General features: G+C 50.2%; 1 protein-coding gene across 5 annotated transcripts in view; it reads right to left on the bottom strand.

Moving 5' to 3' along the window:
• Positions 1-22,856, bottom strand: part of CTBP2 (C-terminal binding protein 2) — a 164,435-nt gene that overhangs the window by 118,833 nt on the left and 22,746 nt on the right. The window contains exon 1 of one of the 5 annotated variants that reach the window (XM_007173273.2): positions 8,323-8,506. The exons of the other annotated variants lie outside the window; for them this stretch is intronic. The gene's annotated coding sequence lies outside the window, so the exon portion shown is untranslated. Of the gene's footprint in view, positions 1-8,322; positions 8,507-22,856 lie in introns of those variants that run through there. 5 annotated transcript variants of the gene reach the window in all.

Below are 22,856 nucleotides of genomic sequence, written 5' to 3'. Positions count from 1 at the left end.
CTCAAGAGGGCAGCTGTTGTTATCAAATTTAAGACTGAGCCCTGCTGAAGTGATGAGGTATTGCCTTCCAGGAAATGCTGGTCCGCCCACAGCTGCAGGGCCCACAGCTACCTCAGGGCAACCTGCCGCCCACCAGTGCCTCAGGGCAGAAGGAGCCACTTGCCCATGGGCTGCTGCAAGAGCGACCCACAGACGCGGAACTTGAGCCCCAGCTCAGGGGGGCCGTGGTGACCTGAAGGTCCGCGTGCAAGCCCTGTGTCAACCTATTCACCCCTCCTGCTGCACAAACTAGCCACACAGCACCATTTTGGGGTGTCAATCTGTGTAAAAGGGGAGTGACCCTCCACGGTGGAATCACGATAAGGATGTGAGGACATGGGACGCAGGTGCCAGGGGCTTGCCCACGTATCCACAGCCGGGCCTCACAACTATCTCAAGTTCAAGGGTGGCAGGCGGGGAAAAGCCCCGAGTAGATGTGGAACCCAGAAATCCACAGAGAAACCAAATGTCCGCCCCCTAAAACCGACCTGCCCCCTCAGCAAAAAAGAAGTCCTTCTGGCCAAAGAGGGACATGCCCAGACAGAAGTGCCAGAAGTCAAGTCAAGGCCACAGGCCGTAGCTCCTGGAATACATTTCACGGGACCCCTGAGCAGCCTGGGCCCCTCCCCACCCCCTCCAGCTCCTGGTTCACACCTGACCACCCTCAGCAGGTCTCCCACACATCCAGGGATGCATAATGACCCACAGCGGGATGGCTTCGGGCTGCCCTCAGCTGACTGGGCGGGGTAACCAGAGCTGCATGCTTGGGGGGCTGCTGGGGGCACAGACGGGCATCTCTGAGCAACATGGCGGGTGGGAGGGGCCGGCAGCTGGGGGGATGTAGCCTCTCCCCACGCTCAGAACTCGGGGCCACACGTGTGTGATCCGCCCCTAACCAGGACCTCAGGCTGACACAGCGATGGCACAAGCCCATGTCACCTGGGAAGGGCCCCCCCTTCCCTCCCCACGGGTATGTATGCGCCTGCCCAGCCTCTCAGTATTAACGCACCCCCAGAAAGGCCTAGCCCATCAGGCACGAAGCAGTGTGGAATTCTGGTTTGCTTGTCACATTGGGAAAACCAAGGAAAAGACTACGTCCTCTGAAGAGAGAAACGCTGGACAAGACACGCTGGATAAGACGGAATTAACACGGTGTGACCTGAGATACTTTCCCCTTAGCGCAGCTGCATCATTCCTTTCCAGGATCCAATTCCACGTACTACTGCCTAATAGTGAATAAACCATATTAATTAGCTTGGAAACAATTTTCCTTTATTGAGGCAGGGGGACCCTGAAAGCTAATTCTTTCCATGTCCCTATACAGCCACACTGGTGTCAAGACACCTAAGGTCAAATCAACACTTCATTATTACTGCCCACCCCGCCATGTGCAAGAGTTTCAACTTCAATAAAAAAAAAATGCCCTCTGGGCACAAACTTTACATACAGTCTTTGTAGAGAGAATGTTTATGGAAATTTTGTAATATTAAATATGTTCAGCTGCATTTAAGTTTTAAGAACATGAAAAGGCCCAACAGCCAAGATTTCAGAACTCTTGTCTTCAAATATAAGGAGAGCCAGTGGAAAACTGTAAGGGAAGTCTTGGAACTCTGCCACTTTCTTAAGGAAAACAAAATAGGATATTTTCTCAGTGTTGTCTCAGGTGTAGTCAATTAATGTGTCTGTTTCTCTGCTGCTTTTCAGCTTTCTGCTTTTGCACCCGCCCTACAGAGCCGGCAGATCTGAGCCCGGCTAGGTGACCAGAAATGGCCTAGCCTCGCAGCATTCGCTGGGCTTCACTCCTCTGGGGAAAGGCTCTGTTCTCAGTGGCTCCAGCAATGGAGAAATAAACAAGGGCATGAGGCTGTCAGACTGGCGGGGCGGGGAGGGAATTGGAAACAACTGGAAAAATGGACACGGAAAGCAAATCGATAAACGGGTGCTGCAAATCTGGCCCAACAGGAGCCAAGTTTTGAAAGAAAAAAAAAAAAGTGGTTCAATGAGCAGCAACCCCACACACAACGACGTCATCCTGTGAATTCAAGCTGCGTTCCCACACCCCAAACTGCCCAGCTGGCCCTGGAAGTGCAGGCAGCAGGCCTGGGCAGTCTGACTCCCGGTTCCCAGAAGCCTGGCTGGGCCCCCCCGAGTCTGTCCCAATGTCAGACAAGCTGGGAAGCCGCCCTGTTAACTTTGAAATGCCCAGAGGAGTGGGGAGTCCTCGCTGGGGGAGGACCCTCTTCCAATCAGCCTGGCTCAAAGGGAAGCCGGGCCCCTGAGGTCTCAGCCCAATGTATCAGGCAGCGGAGGTGTAAACCCACAAGTCAAATCAGAGACACCTGTAGGTGGCCTTTTGTGGTTTCAAATAGTAACTGAACAAGAAAGCTATCAGCCCAGGCACACGCGCCTCTAGGAGAGGTTCCGGAACCTGCTGGGAGTGGAAGAGAGATGAGATGGCCCAAGAGCAGAGCCCAGCTAACAGCAACCACGAACCAGTAGGGCACCTTGAAATGAATGCCCTGGCCTCGGTTTTCTCCCAGGTAGAGAGGAGGGCGCAGAAGAGGTGCTGAGTTCCTTTTCTTTTTTAAAGACTTTTTTTTTTTTTTTGATGTGGATCATTTTCAAAGTCTCTATTGAATTTGCTACAATATTGCCTCTGCTTCATGCCTTGGTTTTTTGGCCCTGAGGCATGGGGGATCCTAGCTCCCAGACCAGGGATCTAACGCGCACCCCCTGCATTGGAAGGCAAAATCCCAGGGAAGTCCCCCGAATTCCTTTTCATTAGGCACCCCATTGACACTCTGATTGACAGGGGGCACAGGGTCAGACAGTAAGCAGAGGGTCTCTCGATGCTCAGCACAGCAACATAAAACTTATTAAGCTGACAATCTGTAACCTAAAATCCACGGATGACAGAGCAAAATGTTGAAGAGTTGGTGAGACAAACAGCCCCCCACCGCTTCAGTGGGAGTATGAAAGGGCACCTTTTCTGAAAAGTTAGATTTCACTCCCCCCCCATTCTACCCCTAGGGAGTAATTAGAGGAGGAGTAAAGATTCACATAAAAATAAACCATCTAAGATGCTTCCCTGAAACAGAAAACAGTTGGATAACTATCCTTCCTGATACACTATAGAGAAAAACAAATAGCTATCACGTTATACCTACATACATTATGATACCTGTATCTCAACAAATTATTTAGTTTTAAAAATTCAAAAATATTTCACAACTTAGGAAAAACATTTACAGGTTAAATGGAAAAACAAATATAAAACATAAGACTCTAAATCTTATACATAAATTTAAAAATATTCTTTAAACGGTGAATGTCATTTGCTAGTGTATGCATACCATGCAGGAGACAGAAAATACACCCAAAGTGTTAAAAGAAGTTATTTCTCCATATGCTAAGGTGATTTTTAAAATATAAGTCTTTCAGATCATAAAAATTGTGCATTAATCTTCATATTTTCCTCTATTTCTCCATTTTCTGCAAAGAGCAGATTTCCTACAATCTGGAAAATGTACAGCGAATTTATGTGGGCTTCTACATCAGGAGAGGGAGCTGAAGCTGGGGATGCAGAGAGACAGCTGCTGCCTTGGTTCCGGGCCATAGCATCACTGCAGAGTGGCTCTATTTAGGATCTAAGTCCTAAGTAACAGCTGCACTGCCAAGGTGGGTTTAAAAGGAAGCAAGGTATATCCCCTCCAACCTCATGCAAGTTTAATCTAGAAACAGGGTGTCCCTCTTAGGAATGCCAATGCATAGATCTGAATTCCAGTGGCCAATCAACCTGGGAGAATCCCTGAGGGGTAGGGGAGAGGGCACCCATGCAGTGGGGATCCCTTGGCTCCCCAGGGCCTGCAGGAGAGGACGGACACTGCAGCAAGGCAGACTTAGCAGGCTCCAGCCAAGTTCTTGGCCACAGGTTAGACTGCAGAAGAATGAGTAGAGAGAAGCAGAAAATATATATGTGTGTGTGTGTATGTATATATATATATGACTTGAGAATCAAATGGCCGAGTCCACAAGCCCTGAAAAATTACTCACAAGAAGAGTGATCGGATTTAGGTACCAACGCTACGGGCCAATGGACTAAATGCAGGATACTGAGCAGGGAGGAAGCTGGGGAAAGTTAATTCAGCCGAGTAACAGCCCCTCAAACCCTAGCTCTCCGTAACTGGACCTCCATCCCCACCCCTTTATATGTGCAGAAGGCACTGCATCGGCTGCTTCGTCAGGTCTGTCACTGGTTTAGCTGGTCAGCCCCATGTGGGCAGGGACAGAATATGATTTTTATCTTAGAGAACTTGGAGACCAAACAATAGTGAAGAGCATTAGAATGAGACCACGAGTGGCCCTAGAAAAGCTCCCTCACCTCTGGCTGGGGAGGACGAGCCCAGGACGTGACCATTCGCCCCCCGAATGTGGGGCTGCACATGATGCCGCAGGTAAAGAGCTCAGCACTAGAAGCGCTCAAATGTTTAACAAATACGTGTTAACAATTCTATCGTTTAACAAATACTTTCCTAACAAGAACAGGGGGATTCAAGAACCCAGAGTCCTGGGAAGAAAAAAAAGGCCTAAAGGAAATTAGGTTCAGTTTTATTTCAAACCAAATTTACTCAAACCCAAACCTACAGGTTCAGGGGAGGTTTAAGTTTAAAGTGAAGCGCATCACTGCCATCAAATGGACCAGCTGCTGTACGTGCCACCAAAGGAATGACTTGACTTTTGAAAATCCATTTACAGCGCTAGGCACGTCACAGAGAACAAGACAGAGAAACTCCGCAAACACAAATGTGAGTGAAGACCCCAAAGGTGTAATGGAAAGTAAACTCATGGGTCCAAAATACTTTTCCCCTTAGAGGCAACAAATTCTAGTCTTAAGAATAAATCCCAGAGCCAGATGGGACCTCAGAGAGCATCACATCCACGAATGGGGAACCTCCGCCCCAAACAGCCTGATACCCACATCAGGATAGCCCCTTCACCTCCGACCAGAGTTCAGACCACCAGGATGTGATGGTCCCTGACACAGATGCTGCCCCCTTGTACCCAGAGGAATCCAGGACAAGAAGAGAAAAGCCAAAGGCCAGACCTGCCTACACCCCATCCCAGCTGCATGAGCCCATCCTGAGCTCCAGGTGGAGTTTTCAGGGCTTAACAGGCTTGATCTAGAAAAAAAAAAAAACCGCACAGTTTCTAAAGAAAACGCAAATACTACCTACTGATTCATATGTTATCAAGTAAATAACACTGGGAATCCTGAACTAACTTCCTCACTGCCTAATTACTCAGTTGCATTTCATTAACTTTGAAAGTATAGACAACCTTTTAGCACAGATGTTCATGGGAGTAATACTTCATAAATGCTGTCCTCACTGATATGATTAATGTGTAAATACACACACATGTATGTTTAAAACACAGTGCAAATAAATGTGCTTTCTGAAGGAGCAATGGCTCAAAATTCTCACTGTGAAATTAGATTCTCGGGGTATGTCATTTTAACAGTTCTCATAAAGGCAGGCCAAAGCCACCTAGGTGCCTAGGGCTTCCTCTAAAGAAATCATGCTCACACAGCCTTTACTTTCCTTGTGCACCAGCCCAGAACACCCTATGTTATTGTTATGAGTGCTAATAAAACATCAAAATCCAATAACCTTTATCCCAAGTTTTGTTTCAATCCATGCGCACCGTGCAAAAACACACAACACAGATGAACAAAACTCACAAGGTGAAGGGGGGGCTCTTCTGCTGGTTTCCCAAACCAGCCAAGCCATCAGGACACAAGCTTCTTCAAACATCACCCCATGGACGTCTGCTGAGAAACAGGGCAGGCTAGCAGAGGCCGGAGGTGCCTTGTTCCTCCCGACATCGAGAAAGAGTCCATGTGAAGGAAGAGTTGTTTTGCAACTCCCAGGTCTCCATGATGGGTTTCCTCTTACCCAGTGTTCCAGTCAGTCTAAGACTGAATCAAAAATCTTTGGGGTGGGGACTTCGCTGGTGGTGCAGTGGTTAAGAATCCGCCTGCCAATGCAGGGAAGATGGGTTCAAGCCCTGGTCCAGGAAGATCCCACATGCCACAGAGCAACTAAGTCCGTGCGCCACAACTACTGAGCCTTGCTCTAGAGCCCACGAGCCACAACTACTGAGCCCTCAAGCCACAACTGCTGAAGCCGGTGCGCCTAGAGCCCATGCTCCGCAACAAGAGAAGCCACCGCAATGAGAAGCCTGCGCACCACAACCAAGAGTAGCCCCTGCTCGCCGCAACTAGAGAAAACCCACGCGCAGCAACAAACACCCAACACAGCCAAAAAAAAAAAAAATCTCTGGGGTGGAATATTCCTCATCAATAAAAGGGAACAAACCATTGATACAACAACCTGAATGAATTTCAAAGGGAACTGTGCTGAGTGAAAACACTCCATCCCAAAAGGCTACCTACTATTTGATTCCATTTCTATAACATTCTTAAGGGGCAAAATTACAGAGATGGAGAACAGACTAGTGGTTGTCAGGGTTTACGGACAGGGAAGGAGCCAGGACACTCAAACTCTAGAATTTTCTCTGAGTGAGCTGGGTCTTGGAAGTCAGCCAGCCCTGTTTACAATCATGTATGTTGGCCATGAACTGTCTGGGCCACCTAAAGTGGGTGTGGCTATAAAAGGGGAACGGTGGGGTGGGGGAATCCTTGGGGTAATGAAACTTGTGTGTCTTGACTGTGGTGGGGCACAGTGGAATCCACACAAACAATACAACTGCACAGAAGGGAATACACCCAAATGAATGTGTGTAACACTGGGGAAATCTGAATATTATCTGTGGACTGTATCAGTATCAATTTCCTGGTTATGCTATTGTCACTATCATTTTGCAAGATGTTACCAATTGGGGGAAAACGAGGTAAAGGGTCTTATTGGCCTTACTTCTCTAACAACTACAAGTTTAATTACAAAAATAACAAGTAGCTTTGTCCTGTTTTTTTTTTTTTCCTTTTGGTCTGTCTGTTGAGTTTGGTGCATGTTGACCAATAAATAGGGAAATTCCTTTCTTTGGTGGATTGGTGTTTACAAGGAGCCTAGCCCGTTGACAGGATTCACACTCTGATCTGGGATCAGCTTCCTCCGGCTGCCAGGGCACACGGCTCCTGAACCCCTGACCTTCTCTGTTGGAGCTGGCAAAGATGCTTGCTACGTAAGTTCTTTCCTGGGAACAGGCACAACTGACTGGTTTCTCTTGCTCAGCTGCTGCCAGATGCCCAGAGCTTCCCAGGTCACATGTGATAGAACTGCCCCGGAGAGGACAAGAGAAAACCAGCCTCCGGGGCTGGTCCGTGTGGGCGGGTGGGTACAGTGGTGGGGAACCCAGGACTCCCTGATCCCACATGGCCAAATCGAAACCTCAGGCAGCAGGCTGGAACAGGCCAAGACCGTCCCTGGCTGACACACACAGCTGTACACTGGGCTGGCCACCTTCCAACACCCAGCTTGCTCAGAGAAAGTTCTGGAGCTGGAGTGTCCTAGCAGATTACCAGAGCCAGCGAGCCACCTGTCTGAGAGAACCCACAGCTACATGCCTGCTTTTCCAGCAGCCTGGGGACCTTGTGGCTGCCCTCGAACTCCACATCAGCCTTTTGTGACAAAACTTAATCACACTTGTATCAACCTCAAGGTCTTTTGTGGCGTTCTGTGTCTGTCCTCCAAGATCCCCTGTTGCCTCCCTTTTAAGGAGAGCTGGCACAGTCAGTCCTAACGCTCCCCGGCACCTCCCTGCTGATTCAAAGAATCCAGAAGGAGAAAATTACAGGAGGAGCATCTTTGCTGTTTTGCCTTTATTGTCTTCAGGGTCACACTTCTTTCCATCCATTCAACAGGAGTTTATCCTTAGTGTCTCCCACTGACAATAATGAAAGTACCTCCCTCTCCCCAGAACGTGCCATTAGGTACAAGGGTACAGATGAAAAATATCTCAATCACAATACTATTTTTCTCAGATTCCATAAACCCTTAAATAGCCATTTACTCAAAAAGCTGAGCGCTTTCAAACACTGCCCAGCTTCAAAGCTGATAAAGAAATAACCAGCGACTCTTCCACGGGAATACAAATTACATTCCACATAAATTAAATATATAATTTGATTAAACATGTTTATGTCTTTGTGATGACATTTAAAATAGAAGTAATCATTTTCTTTCTTAAAAGAAAAACTCTTTCAAATATAATTCGAAGCTGTCAAACCTATCTCCTGCTACAGATCTGTTAAATGTCACGTACCTTCAAAGGGGGATGGCAGTTTCCTTTTAAATATGCAGTTCCAAACAGTGCGTTCTGAATCAAGCATGTATTAAAATACACCGCTGGCATTTATCCTGATTAAGTAGAACCCTCTCCCCTTGCTCCTGACGGATCTGCTCCGGGGGAGCAGCACCCAGCCCGTGTCTTCCCCACACAACTCCAGAGCGGCTAATGCCTCCACGCCGGCTGCCAAGCACCGGGCTACCGGGCCCAACACCAAGTCACACCCCTGAATGCCTTAAGGGGGCAAAGGTACCCTCGTATGATCCCCACGGTTTCCCTCCCAGATATCTCGTTGAACTCTCTGTAACCCAATTTTGGCCCAACTGTAAGACAGCGTTAATCAGATGCAAAGAAAACTCCGAACTCATTCTCCTAAGTCAATGACCTACATATTCAATTGCTTCTTCTCCAACTCAGTAGCAAACACCATGCTATATTTAAACACAGAGCACAGATATATCTTTCTTCTGAAATGCTTAGAGATACAGAATAGGCTTACACTCTAGCCTTCCTTCTCAACTTAAGGAATGCAAACCTTGTCAGCATCAACTTTTTGGGGAACTTAAGAGAACAGTATGGTCCCTGTCTCCACTGTTTTCCTAAGAAGGTACCAAGGGTCATTTTTGAAAAAAGGAAAGGTAAGCAGCATCTTCACTGGAACGCAAGCGGAGTGACGCCTGCCTCCCCAGCCCCTGGCAAAAAGCAAGTGCTCACAAAGAAAACAGACCAAAGGACTTCAAGTCAGTTAAGGGTGGGTAACAAGCATGTCACATACCAAGTGTCCAAAGGAGACGCAAACGTTCCGGGACCAACACCAAATAATCTTGGAGCCAGCAGAGGAGACAGACAGCAAAAGGAACAGAGAGCTCTCAGAGTCTAAGACCGGGGAAGGGGGACTTTTCACTGCCAATCCCTTTGTGTCTAACTCGAATTTGATGAAATGTGGGCAAGTCAGCCCCTCCACCCCACCCTGCCCCCAACCGATGTGGGAGGAGGATCCTAAGAACACCTGAAGAAGCGTCACGGCAGAGGCTGGAAAGACCAAACAGAAGATGCCCAATGCAGCCCAACTCTGCACCAGCGGCCTTCCTCCTGGGAAAGGGAAGCTGCCCTTGGAGGAGGGACGGCAAGGAGAGGCCAGGCCCGTGCCTGCACAACGCTGGGGAGCCTTGTAGACAGACTTACAGTGCAGTGGGCAGCGTGGGAGAGGACCAGGGTGGGTGGGATACACTTCACAACCAAAGCCCAGATCCAAGCCGGAGCTGGGAAACCTCAGCTGCAGACACCTTCCTGCCTCGTCCTACCGTGTGACCTTAGACAAGTCACTTTGCCCCTGGGAAACCAACTTCTCATGAGGACAGGAGAGGAATGCTAACCAGCCACCATGATTCTGTAACTCAAGTTCTAATTCCATTTAAAACAGGCACTCATGAGACTTGGAGCCAATTCTCTAGTCACTGGGGCTTGAAAGAAAACAAGAGTGTGGAAAAAGAAGAGTTATAATAGGAACTTCTCTTCTTCTTTGGATTAATGTACGTTCCCCTCCTTGGTGACAAACTCCACCCCACTGGATGGATGAGCAGGGCCAGTAATCACCACGCATGAGGCCAGATCCTGCAAACTGACCTGTGGCAGCAACAGTGAAGGCAGAAAGCGCGGGTGAACCAAAATGTGTAGTGGGGGACCTTCGGCTTGGCTCCTGCACCCTCAGCCTCCTACTAAGAGGGGAGCCTTCCCAGTTAACGCCACATGTGCTCCCATCTCCCCACGCCTGGGGCCCACAGAAGTCATCAGCCTGGCCGCCTCCCCCGCCACACAGTGGACTCTCCTGGCTGCAGTGCTGCTTTTCGAGCCTTGCTATCAAGGTTATTGAACCCAATATATACACACATAGCTATAGCTATAGCTACCTATACACACATACCCAACACATCCAGAAACTCTCGTGTGGACTCCTGATGGTCAAAGCCAACAGCCCTTTTTCCTCTGCCATCTACCTTCCCAGCTGTACCACACACCCGACCCACACCACTCTATCCATTCTGATACTGCACCAACAGAGAGGCAGGTACTGCTGAGAGGGAGATTTGGAGATAAAGGAAACATAACCTTGTCTTCAAGGAGTTCCAACAAGGAACAAAGAACAGAACGCCAAGTGCTAGAGAAGCAGACATGAAAGAGGGAGAGAGTGCAACTCTGCCTAAACTCCCACTCAGATGCTCCCAAGTCAGTTTCTTCGACGGTCCCTCCAAGGAACTCCAGATGCCCCTCACCAACCGCCTTCTAGACACCTCCTCTCTGACTGCCCATCCCACCCGCCCCTCAAACTTGGCTCATCCACAAGCATGGACATCACAGCTTTACGCCCTTGGAGTCCGTGACTCCAACCAAAGCAAACCCAGACCCTGCCCTGACTTAAGTTCCTGATCCTGGAACCAGCCAGACCTGCCCCCTCCTTTTGTCCACCTCCACACCTGAGAGGCCGGCAAGTAAGGCCAACGCACACCAATTCCTGGGCAAGAAGTGAAACTCCAACCGTCATCTCTAAAAACACCTAGCAAAAGCCCAGCTGAGATAAATACCTTTTTGGAAGAATGACCCAGTCCAATTCAACTGGCCTAGTCCCTGAAGTAGTTTAAATGCCATTCCAAATTAAATGATACCCTTAGAATGGCTTCCCCTAAATTGTCCCTCAACACTGTGCTTCTGACTTTCCAGGTGGACCCAGGCCCAAGCAAACAGGTCTGTGTTACCAGACCTTGGCTGATGGCAGAACCCTCTATCTCCTGTAACTCCCTCTAAGGAAGCATTTCTCTTTTTTTTATTATTATTATTATTTTTTTAATTTATTTTTATTTTTGGTTGCGTTGGGTCTTCATTGCTGCACGCAGGCTCTCTCTAGTTGCAGTGAGCGGGGGCCACTCTGCGTTATGGTGTGCAGGCTTCTTATTGCGGTAGCTTCTCTTGTTGCGGAGCACAGGCTCTAGGTGCGTGGGCTTCAGTAGTTGTGGCACACGGGCTTAGTTACTCTGCGGCATGTGGAATCTTCCCGGACCAGGGCTCGAACCCGTGTCCCCTGCATTGGCAGGTAGATTCTTAACCACTGCGCCACCAGGGAAGTCCAAGCATTTCTCTTTAGGATGAGCTCAACAACACGTGTCTCTAAACTCACAGGAAGAGAGCTGTTCACAGCCAACTGTCTGGAAATTTGCAGTTGCTGTATGTCCATTTTTTGTTTTTTAATCAACTCTGGTCCTTCCCCAATCTCATCCCCTCTTACAGCATCCTGGGTTTTTGTTTTTTTTTTTAATTTTATTTTTTTAATTTATTTATGGCTGTGTTGGGTCTTCGTTTCTGTGCAAGGGCTTTCTCTAGTTGCGGCAAGTGGGGGCCACTCTTCATCGCGGTGCGCAGGCCTCTCATTATCGCGGCCTCTCTTGTTGCGGAGCACAGGCTCCAGACGCGCAGGCTCAGTAATTGTGGCTCACGGGCCTGGTTGCTCCGCGGCATGTGGGATCTTCCCAGACCAGAGCTCGAACCCGTGTCCCCGGCATTAGCAGGCAGATTCTCAACCACTGCGCCACCAGGGAAGCCCAATCCTGGGTTTTTTTTGTTTGTTGTTTGTTTTTTTTTTTTTTTTTTTGAGTCCTCAAAATACTTTCTCCAAAGAGACAGGATATAAATAAGTAAAATAGAATCCATTCAGGAGAACACATTAGAAGTCCTATAAACCACATCCCTGAAAGCACTGACCCTAAAGAGACTTCGAAAAGCTGGCAGCAGCCTCCCCAAGGCCAGCGAGGCCGGCACACCCTGACCACTGAGCTCCTGGGTGGCCCAGCTCACGGGGTGTCTGATCTTCTGGTGGCTGATCTTCAGGTGGCCAGGTAGCTGCACAGAACACCTGCTTAGCCTGTTTCCCCACGCTGAAAGAAACTAGAAATGCATGTGCTACCACGTGATTATCAGTGGGCTCCAAAAATGAACTTCTGTCAGTTACGAATGCAAAAACATGGGCACAGATGTTACAAAGGACCAGGAAAACACCAGGAACCAAAGGCCCTGACCCTCACGCTTCACTAGAGGGTGCAGTATTTGGGGGGTGGGGGAGGGGATAGGAAGACAGCTTGGGGGTTGGAGCAGGTAGAGGCGTGCCCAGGAAAAATCAACAATTGTTCTGAACATCCCGGGAAAGCCAAGAGAAGCAGGCCCCTCTAAACAAAATAAAACGGTTACTTCTTCCAGAGCAGGCAAGCCTTACAGCCCACCCCACAGCACAGCAAATGGTGCAGACGCTGCATCTGTCTGGCTAGCGGAGGGAACGGGGAAGAGGAAGGTGCTCCCCGCCCCAAACCCCTCAAGCAGAAAGCCAACATTCTGCTAAGTGGTTAAAAAATAGTTCCATCTTCCATACATGATTGGTAGCAGTGTAAAATGTCATTATAACTGCTTTATAAAACTAAACATACACCTATTTTATGGCCCAGCAATTCCACTTCTAGGAATTTACCCAAGGGAAACGAAAACATAGGTCTGTCCATAAAAAGACATGTACAAGAATGGTTCACTTCAGCTTTATTCAGAATAGCCAAAAGCTGGGAACAGCCCACGTGTCCATCAACAGGTACTTGGGTAAACTCACTTGATGGATTCCTGCACGGGAATACTACACAGCAAGTAAAAAGGAACAAGCAATTGATCCAGGCTAAAACACCCGAAAATCTCAAACACATTTAAAAAGCTGAATTTAAAAAGCTTTTCCCAAAAAGTATATGTGGTATAATATACATGTATGTATAACGTGTGAATATGTATATCATTTATATTAAATGCTAGAACATGAAAAAATTAATCATGTGGGGGTGGGGCGTGGTTGCCTGAGATGATCAAGGAGATAGGAATGGGGACTACCATGAGGGAACTTTCTGGAATGATGGTTATGTTCTATATCTTGATAGAGTTGGGGTACCCAGGTATATGCATCTGCCAAAACAGATGGATTGGCATGCCTAGGGTCTACGCTTTTCATTTTACTTCATGCCCCCGCTCCCAGCCCCCTGAATAACTCACCCAAGTCCTACCTCCAAGGGAAAATAAACTGAAGGAACCACAGAAAGTCAACTTCAGTAATGAGATGCATGCTCAAGGACTCTGGGGTGGAGCGCAGTGAGGTCTGAAGGCCGCTGAGAAACGCTGAGGAAATAAAGACGGACCGATGGGCGGGGAGATGGAGATAGCACGGAGGTAACAGCCCAGCCTGGGGGGCGGGGCGGGGGTACTCACTGCACAAAGGTGCCCACTCAGGGCACCTTGGACTCTGCTCCATCTGCAGAATGAGGACCCCAGAAACACCTGTGAGACCAGTGCCATCTCCCCACCAAGAGCTGGGACCCCAGCGGCCCAGGTGGATGGTCACTCCAAATCAGAGTGTGGGAGCGGCGTGCGTCCAGGCGACACCCACTCTTCTCCGTGAACAGACCCGCAAATTCAAAGAGGCTAAGGATCGTGTGTATCAGCGCAGGCTGATCAAACAGGAGGTCCCGGCCCAGTCAGAGTAAACCCCCAGGGCAGTCACATCTGCATCCTGCAGGTTCTCGTGCTTTGAGGCAGAACTCCCGAGAGCAGCTCTCAGAGCAAACCGATTACACGGGCCCATTTGGAAACACACTGCTAAATGCCATGTGACTTCTAACACGGCTGTCGTTAGATGCTGTCAGCCTAAAGTTCCATTCCCAGTGCAGGTCACACACACACTGCACCTACTAGCATCTCGTATCACCCAAGAGGCTTTTAAAGTATTAAGTACAGAAAATACATGCAACTTCCCAGTTAAAATCTAGTGCGTGGACACTCTAAAAGGTCAACGCGGCATCTACTCTGGTTTCATTACTGATGCTTCACCCAGATGGCGGGGAAGCTACGTTAAAAAGCACATTTAAGAGTCACTGCTATAGGACTCTCCTGACGGTCCAGTGGTTAAGAATCCCTGCTTCCACTGCAGGGGGCACGGGTTCGCTCCCTGATCGGGGAACTAAGATCCTGCATGCTGCACGGCACGGCCAAAAAAAAAAAAAAAAGTCACTGCTATGATGCAAGAGTAACAGAACTAAACCCTTGACAGAATCCAAGATCTCAGATCTGGGTAGGTCCTGGAAATCGCCAAGCACAGACCTCACACTGTAGAGGCAGGCAAACTGCAACGGGGGAGAGGAAATACGGCTTGCTTCCCAAACTGGAAGAAATTCCTGGGCAATGACCCTTTGACCCACTTTATTTTCAATTCAACGTGTGTTAGTTCGGTTCCTCCAGAAACAGATGCCAAGACAAGATTAGTAAGAGACTGTACGAGAGACTTCTTGGGGGGACACGAAACAGGAGCCAGAGGGAGATGCGGGCCTGACCCCTTCAGTGGAGTCAGGGAAGGAGAGATCTCTGCCTGCCGTGCAGTTCAAGGCCACAGGGGGATCTTCGGGCCAAGCGGACACGGGCTGTTGGGAGGAGTCCCAAGCCTCGAAGGGACAGCCTGGCATCCCCGCTGTGCTCAGGCCCTGGCTGGGAGCAGCCTGTGGGAGCGCGGGCTCTGTGAATGCGGGGCTGGATTCCACGTGTGGAACGTCATTGGCGCCAGCAGTCAATTACCTTCCCAGAAGGAAAAGCCCAGAGAGGCGTCTTTGCACGGCTGCCACACCATGCCAGGTCGCTGCTCCACTTTTACGACCCAAGACTTACTTCTGAGCTTCTCCAAAGATTGACAGTCAGACTGCCAGGGCCACCTGGCTGTACCCAAAATGCGTAGGTGGCTGTCATGTGTCTGGTGCGAGGCAGGGAAGCCCTGCAGGGGTGCTCATCTTCAGGGAGGCCCCCCCAACAAGAGTGGGGAGGGAAACGGGATCTCCAGGACTCAGTGAATAAATGGACGCGGCGGATGGAGAAGTGAAAGCCACACTGCGGAGGCTGGGGGACGGGAGGAGGGCCCTGCTTCTCCACCTGCTCACTGAAGGAGAGTGTGAGGCGCAGCTTGGTTTGGTTGATGATCAAGTTAATCAGCTCGCCAAACTCAATGTATTAGTTAACACTGCCTGCTTTAACAAAAGAACCCAAAACTGAGTATCAGCTCAACACAATATAAGCTTATTTCTAAACCACAAAAAGATCAGTGTTCCTGATGGGTAAGCAGCTCTTCACATGGCGATTCAGGGGCCCAGGATCCTCGCTTTCTCTGCTGGACTTGCCACACCCAGCTGACAATCCAGGCAAGAAAAACTGGGTAAAGCACACTTGCTTCTTAACCATTTCTGCCAGGAAGTGACACCTATTCCCACCAGTGTTCCATTGGCAACATCTATCCTGGGGCCTCCGGTAGCTGCCTGGCTGGTGGCAGGGCAACCACTGCAGCAGTAAGCCCCCACCAGTGGAGGAGGGAAGCACAGATCTTTGGTGGACCTCTGGTCATCTCCACCACACTTACCTTCCAACTCAGTCTCAAGACAGGCTTATTTTGGAAGCAATATAGGCCTCTGGGTCTCTCTGAACACCATAATCCAAGGTTATCTGACCACTGAACCAAATCTGAAAAGAGCTGCCAACAACTCTGGAAATGCATCTATTAAATTCTCTTGTTGCCACACAGCCGTGGCATCCAAGTGGAAATCTGGCCACAACTGGGCTCTCACTGATCAACTTAAAAAGTTGAGCAACTGTCCTTTTATTGGAAAACACTCAACTCTAAAACTTTAAAGTCTGCAAAATGCTTTCATGGCCACCAACTCTAAGATACCATCAAACCTTAGACCCAGCATTGTTTTATAAGCCGCTAAGAAAAAAAGGGGAAAACAATACCCTCAATTAAACTATGCCATATGATCAATTTTATGACAGAACTCAATCCCAGAGATGTGAAAATGTTGAAAACCAATGAAATAAAAATGCTCCTGTTGAAGTCTTCAAACAACCTTGTAAAAAACACACAGGAATTGCAATTTCACAGAGCCCAGCCCAGGGTTGGGTGACTTGCCAGAGGTCACCCAGCTAGTGAGGGACAGAGTTGGGAGAGGGGGGTTTCCAATCAGTTTGACTCAGCACCTGGATCTGGGTCAAGATTCCCAGCACGTCCGAAAACTCTCCAAGGCCAAGCCAAGCCCCAACCTTCTCACATCCATACAGATTCTGCTTCAAATGGCAAATCGAGCACCTCGGATATAATATTCCTATAAATGCATTCAAATTTTTTTTAAAACTCCACTAAAATTTGAGTTTTTATCTGCATCACACTTTACCAACAAATTCCACGACATTCAAGTGAGAACAGATGATGTACTGAAATATCAAAAACAAGAATCCAATTTGGTAAACAGTTGAGCGCTATTTTCACATCATCCTAATGAATCTAGTTTCAATGAACACAAATCAGCAAACACTCTGAAAATTTTAATGGTATGGTGCAAAATGATGCTTTGAATGACAGCCCCAGAAAACAAACTCTTCTCAGCAAGTGACAGATACCACAAGAAGAGAAAAATCAGAATGGATGAGTTAATTCAAAGGGTCCACTTATGGTCCATGGATCTGTACTTGGCCTTGGGCTGGCTTCCCATACAGAGCTCCTTGGGCTATGAGTGAAGCAGCAAGGAGGGGAGCTCTGGATCCTGCTCCAGCTGCCAGGTACAATCTGCTACCAGGTGCCTGGTGTGTTCCAGTACGTGTACAGCAGGTGGGTCAATACCCACAAAAGATGGCACACGGATTTCTGGTCAAATTCTTCTCGCCCAGGGCAGGCTCCTGCCTCTATGCATCTCATTATGGCCCTCAGTGTCAAGGGCAGACTGCTGGAAAATATCTGGATGCTTGGGAAGTGTCTGGGATGGTAGGATACAGGCCAAGATGGGCCCAGACTCCTCCAGACCCCTGCTCACATGCACACCCATCCTCTCATCTGTGTCTCCATCCTGTCATCACTCTCTTAAGTGGTACCCAAGTAAAATCTCAGCAGTGAGTTTACTCCCACTTTATTTTTTTTAAAACAAAAAAAAGCATGCAACGACCAAGAGACAGGGAAACACACTGACACCCCCAGAGAACGCAGGCAGAGCCATCTCTCCCGAGGGGCGTCTCGGCAGTCACTTCACCTGAGCCCTGCATTTTCTCCATCTGTAAACCAAGGTTGTTGTTTGGAGGCTGTAATTAGAACATATTGGAACACAACTGTAAACTATAAATCACTATAAGAAGACTGGACTGGTCTTTTGAAATGATGTTTTTGCCTTGGAAATAATAAACCAAAATTAACACATTCAGAGTTGTTTTTAAAGACTCCCATTGTTATAAAGCAGAAACTAACATACCATGGTAAAGCAATTATACTCCAATAAAGATGTTAAAAAAAAAAAAAAAAAAAAAGAATCCCAAAGCCTAGTACCTTCCTTCAAACCCAAGTGAACCCATCTCTCCAGACTGCAAGCTACGTGGGGACAAGGAAACACCTCCCTCCCACCGTACTCCTCCCTGAGCCTGACCTGTGGGAATCAAGCGCGCTTAACTGAATTCTGAGTGTCCAACAGGCACTTCCTGGCCACGGCCCCAAGACTGAAGCAGCTTTCTTTTTTTTCCACGGGCAATGAAGTTTGCTTTCAAAAAGAAAGGCACACAAAGGCATTTAAGACGACACCTGTACGATGTGGAAGAAACAAAAGACTACAGATGAGATTTTAAAAGCATTATGATCAGAAGGAAGGAAGGCGAGCATTCAGAAGCCACATCCTGGGGCTCCCACTCGCTGTGCGTGCAAAGGCTAAAGGGGCCTCCAAAGACCAGCCCTACACAGGCGAACTCCTAAACCCATTACCTCTTTTCATTCCAACAGCCACTCCATCAAGTAACTATTATTACTCCCAACTCATGGGTGGGGGGACTGAGGCTCTGGGCCTCACGCCAGACTCCACAGCAGTAAAAGCAGAGATTCAACTCAAGTGCACCAGTGGAAGGCCACCTGTAACCTACTCTGCAGAAGTCAACAAGGCAGGAGGAGGAATTCAGCAAAATGGGACGAAGCTTCAAGACAGACCCCCTGGGGCATTCAGGACCCTCTGCTTCCTGCCACCCCCTTCACCCATGTGGGCAGAGGGGGCATCACAACGCGGTTCTAGCTCTGAGCTCGGGGACCATCCAGGCAACCGAGGCAGGGCCTGGGGAATCTGCTTGGCCCCGTGACCCTACTGGTCCCATCCCCTGCTGGGGGCTCCTCAGTGAGGGAGGGCGTCCCTGCTCCCGAGGGGAGAGGAGAATGATGACAAAAGACCTGGCTGGAAATCTGTGCCGCCTGCCACAGCAGGTCCAGATGCCCGGTTCCGTAGAGCAAGGAGCACCTACAGGGAATGAAGGCGAAACACCCCCAGATGCCACCTCTGTAGGTGCTCAAGGAAGGGACACAGCCAACAACAGAACCAGAGGGGTTCCTTCAACCTGAACCTGCCCAACCCGGAATCCAAGCCGCGCAGCCCCCGTGGCCTGCTTCTTCCCCTCCCCCTCCCCCTCCCGCTCCACCCACAGCTGAGGCTTCTCAGCCCAGCCCGCCGGTCTGCTCAGCTCCCTCCCCACCCGCACAGTAACCCCCCCAATGGATTCATCCCAACATTTAGTCCGCCAGGACCTTAGTTATGACTTTTAGACTCTCAAACCCATTCCCATTCATAATTAAGAGGCAGCAGCTGGATGGCAATGCACACAAAGGGCCCCAGGGCACCCCCAACCCACCCGGCCCAGCTAAAGAGACCCTTTTTTGGGTCCAGATAGCACGCGTTTTCGCTTCCTCCTACCTGGGGGCACCAACCGCCCTCCCCCAGGGCCTGCCACAAAGACCCGACGACTGTAAGCCAGACAACTCCCCCTGCAGCAGCGCCCCTCCCCGCACCCCAGCGCCCTCGGTCCCCTCCCTCCCTCCTGTCCCCGTGAACTCACGGAACACGTCCCCCGCCCAGCCTTCGCGAGCCAAGAAATCCCACGCAGGGGCTCCGAGCAACGTTAGATCCTAGACTCCCATGAGACGCTGCTGAGCGCTGGATTTTTCCCTACGAAAACGCACACAGGACCCTCCCCACGCCACCCCCCTCGACTTGTGCCATTCCCGGGGCTCACGCCCCCTCCCAGGCACGGAGCCCAAAGAGGTCCACAGGCCTGAGGCAGGCCCTCCAGCTTTGCTTCCTCCGCAACACCCCCTCTCTCCCTGCAGAGGCACACTGACCAAGGCAGGAAAATTCTGCCGCTCCTGGAGCTTCTTCCCAAGGGGCGGGCGACGCCAGCTTTTCCTCGTGTTTGCGGGGGGGTCCCTGAGGTGGATGGGACCCCAGCAGCTAGCTGCCCCCCACCTCCGCCTCCTCCCCGCCGCACTCTTCCCCGTACTAACGGGCACCTGTCCTGCAAAACTGACTGCGCTTTCGCTCCAGGAGAGCCTGGCAAGAGATGACGCGGCCCCACTGACCCTTACCTGCCAACGTGAAGCCAGGCCACACGGGCCTCCTGCTCCTGACACCCCTCGGTGAGCGGCTCTGGTCACCTGGCCCTGCGGCCGAGGCTCATCTGTCACGTCGGACACGTGTTCGAGGAGCTGGGCCTCCCAGGAAGCCTCCCTCCGCCCCTGCCCCCAGCCTGTGGGGCAGGAAGTGAGGATTTGCCTGATTCTCTGGGCCTGTGCCTTCTAGCCCACGGGCAGAAAGGGGCAAGCGGCTTCAGCTGAGGGCTGCTGGGCTGGGCAGTGACTCTCCACCTGGCTGCCCATCTGAATCATCTGAGAGCTTTTAAAACTACCAGGCAGGTTCCGCCCCAAGACCAGTGACTCAGAACCGCTGAGGGTGGGGCTCTGCTTAGATCTTGCTTCAAGGCTTCCCCAGGTGATCCCAGGTCCAGGCGGGGATGAGAAGCATGGGGCTGGAGGGTTCCGGGCAAGAGGGCGTGACAGCCTCCAAGCGAGGAAGAGCTGGAGGGCGGCCCCTCCCCCTGCAGCCCACAGCCCACCTCCTTCAAGAGGACTTCCCAGACCTCTGGGTGTATGGATGGGACCCCAGCTCCCAGCGCTGGGACCACCGCGGCCCTCCCCCTGCTGCCTCACCTGGGGGCCCAGTGCCCTCTGGTTGCGTGGTCTGCTCCTTGCAGGCCGGACCTAGTCAGGCTTGTTCAGGCCACCACCCCAGGGCCCGCACAGTGGTGACCACACTGTTCTGCCATCCCCCCAAAGCTCATTCCCCCGAGACGACAGAAGGTCCATCAGAGAGAGGAGGTACCGTGGAGGAAGTGGGCAAGAAGGAAGACGAACCCCACGGAGCCCATTTTGCAGGATTTACGCCCTGGGCATCTTCCAAACCTCCCTGCTTAGGTCTGATCACTCCTGACCCCAGCGACCCCACCCCCACGAACTAATCCACTGAACCCACGGCATACACCTCCCACATGCCAGGGGCTGATGGGCTCGGACCGCACAGTCTGTTAACAAGACACCATCCAAAACGCTGACCATTAGTCCCCCCAAAATAGCATCACTAGGCCACAGACATCTAGGGACAGACACATAAAACACATTCTCCCAGGGCTTCCCTGGTGGCGCAGTGGTTAAGAATCCGCCTGCCAATGCAGGGGACACGGGTTCGAGCCCTGGTCCGGGAAGATACCGCATGCCGCGGAGCAACTCAGCCCATGAGCCACAACTACTGAGCCTGCGCTCTAGAGCCTGAGAGCCACAACTACTGAGCCCACGTGCCACAACTACTGGAGCCCACGCGCCTGGAGCCCGTGCTCCGCAACAAGAGAAGCCGCTGCAATGAGAAGCCCGCGAACCGCAACGGAAGAGTAGCCCCCGCTCGCCACAACTAGAGAAAGCCCGCGCGCAACAACGAAGACCCAATGTAGCCAAAAGTAAATAAATAAAATTAAAAAAAAAAAGGTTTAAAACACATTCTCCCAAAATGATAATAGGGTGTCTCCCCGGGGGTGCTGTCTGCAGCCTGGAAGGAGCCAGGACTTCAAATGGGCTCTGGGCGGGGAAGGGAGGGGGAGCTACAGCTGGGAGGGGAGGGGAGGGGACAGGTCACCAAACGTTCCCAATCCAAATCTTCAGCACTGGTATCACCACCAGGAAACGAGATGTTTATCTTATTACAAGGTCTCATGTTCCTGCTTATTCTTTACCTAGAAATAAAAAGTTCCCATCTGGGTCTTCACAGACCAATGTCACCAAAATCACAATTCACCAAAATATCAAAAGCGCCCACAATTTCAGAGGAGGAGATTAAAAAGGGAAAGCGATGGGGAAATTAAGACAATAGGAAGAAAGGTCTTGGAGGAAAAGTTCAGTTTGACCAGATGGGTTTTTGCTCTTTACAAAGGGCTACACCACGGGCCTACAGAGACAGTGTCCCTCCTGGGTGCCACAGTGGTGACCGAACTCAGAGCAGGTCTTGGGAACCCCTCGGCCTGGTTTCCCAAGGGGCCTGTGAGGCCTTGCTGGCTGTGGTGGGCTTAACACCGGGCCACACGCGCCCCCCACTAACCGTCCGCCAGACCGCGGTCAGCTCTCTTCAAGGATGGGGACCGGCACACACGATATCAAGGGTCAGCCTTTATCTTTTAAATACACAATGTGCTGAAGCCAAAAACAAAACAAAAAGCCTTTCCAAGACGCTTTCCAAATTCCAAAAACACACTGGGCTGGAAAAAATGGAGCCCCGTTTCCTCTTATTTTTAATCTCACATTGGCTAGGTTTATAATAAAAGAGAATAACCTATTTATTTGCTTACCTTACTTGGAAAGACAATAAATTGGAAAGGCTTCATAAATCTCACAGGGAATTCCTTTAAACAAGGACTGTCAGCAAAAATCCGTAAATAACCCTCTGCCAGTCTCCAGCAATCACCTCCACCACACATTCTTTTTCCTTCCTGCTTTTGTACTAATCTTCTAGCAAACAAATCAAATCAAGCACTAAAACGTTTTATTCTTATCGAGGTGAGGCTCAGAAAACATCCGGGAGTCCACCGGGGCTGCTGACTGACTTAGGTGGCCTCTGAGAAGAATCAGATGCAGAGAAGACCCCTGGGACTGGATGAGGGAGACCTCTGCACCCCCAAACCCTGCCACACTGCTCTCACCGATTTACAAAAACCCAGGCTGGCAATCGGCTTTGCAAACAGAGCCAGGGACGTGGCATCAATTTTATCTGGAGCAAAGCATAAGCCTTATGAGACAGGGTCCTATCCAGGTGGCAGACAGGCTCTCAGGTTTCCTCCCACCTGGGCTAGCCTGGCATCAATGACAGTGCCTGGCGCCCTTGTAATCCCAGCGTCGTGGAGCTTCCAGATGCAGGCGGCTACTGGTCAAGTTCACTCATCCCCGTGCTGACCAAGCTGAAGGAAGGCAGCTCGGAGCTTCGAGATGTCCAGAGCAAACACACAGCTCATCCAGCAGGCCAGGACTTGTTCCCTCCATGTTAACTTGGCTTGTGAGGCATCTGATTAAAACGACATTC

Source organism: Balaenoptera acutorostrata, chromosome 16, assembly GCF_949987535.1.
Source record: "Balaenoptera acutorostrata chromosome 16, mBalAcu1.1, whole genome shotgun sequence".
Lineage (NCBI taxonomy): Eukaryota > Metazoa > Chordata > Mammalia > Artiodactyla > Balaenopteridae > Balaenoptera > Balaenoptera acutorostrata.
The sequence above is the reverse complement of the archived record's forward strand: the minus strand, read 5'-3'. Positions and strand labels throughout refer to the sequence as shown.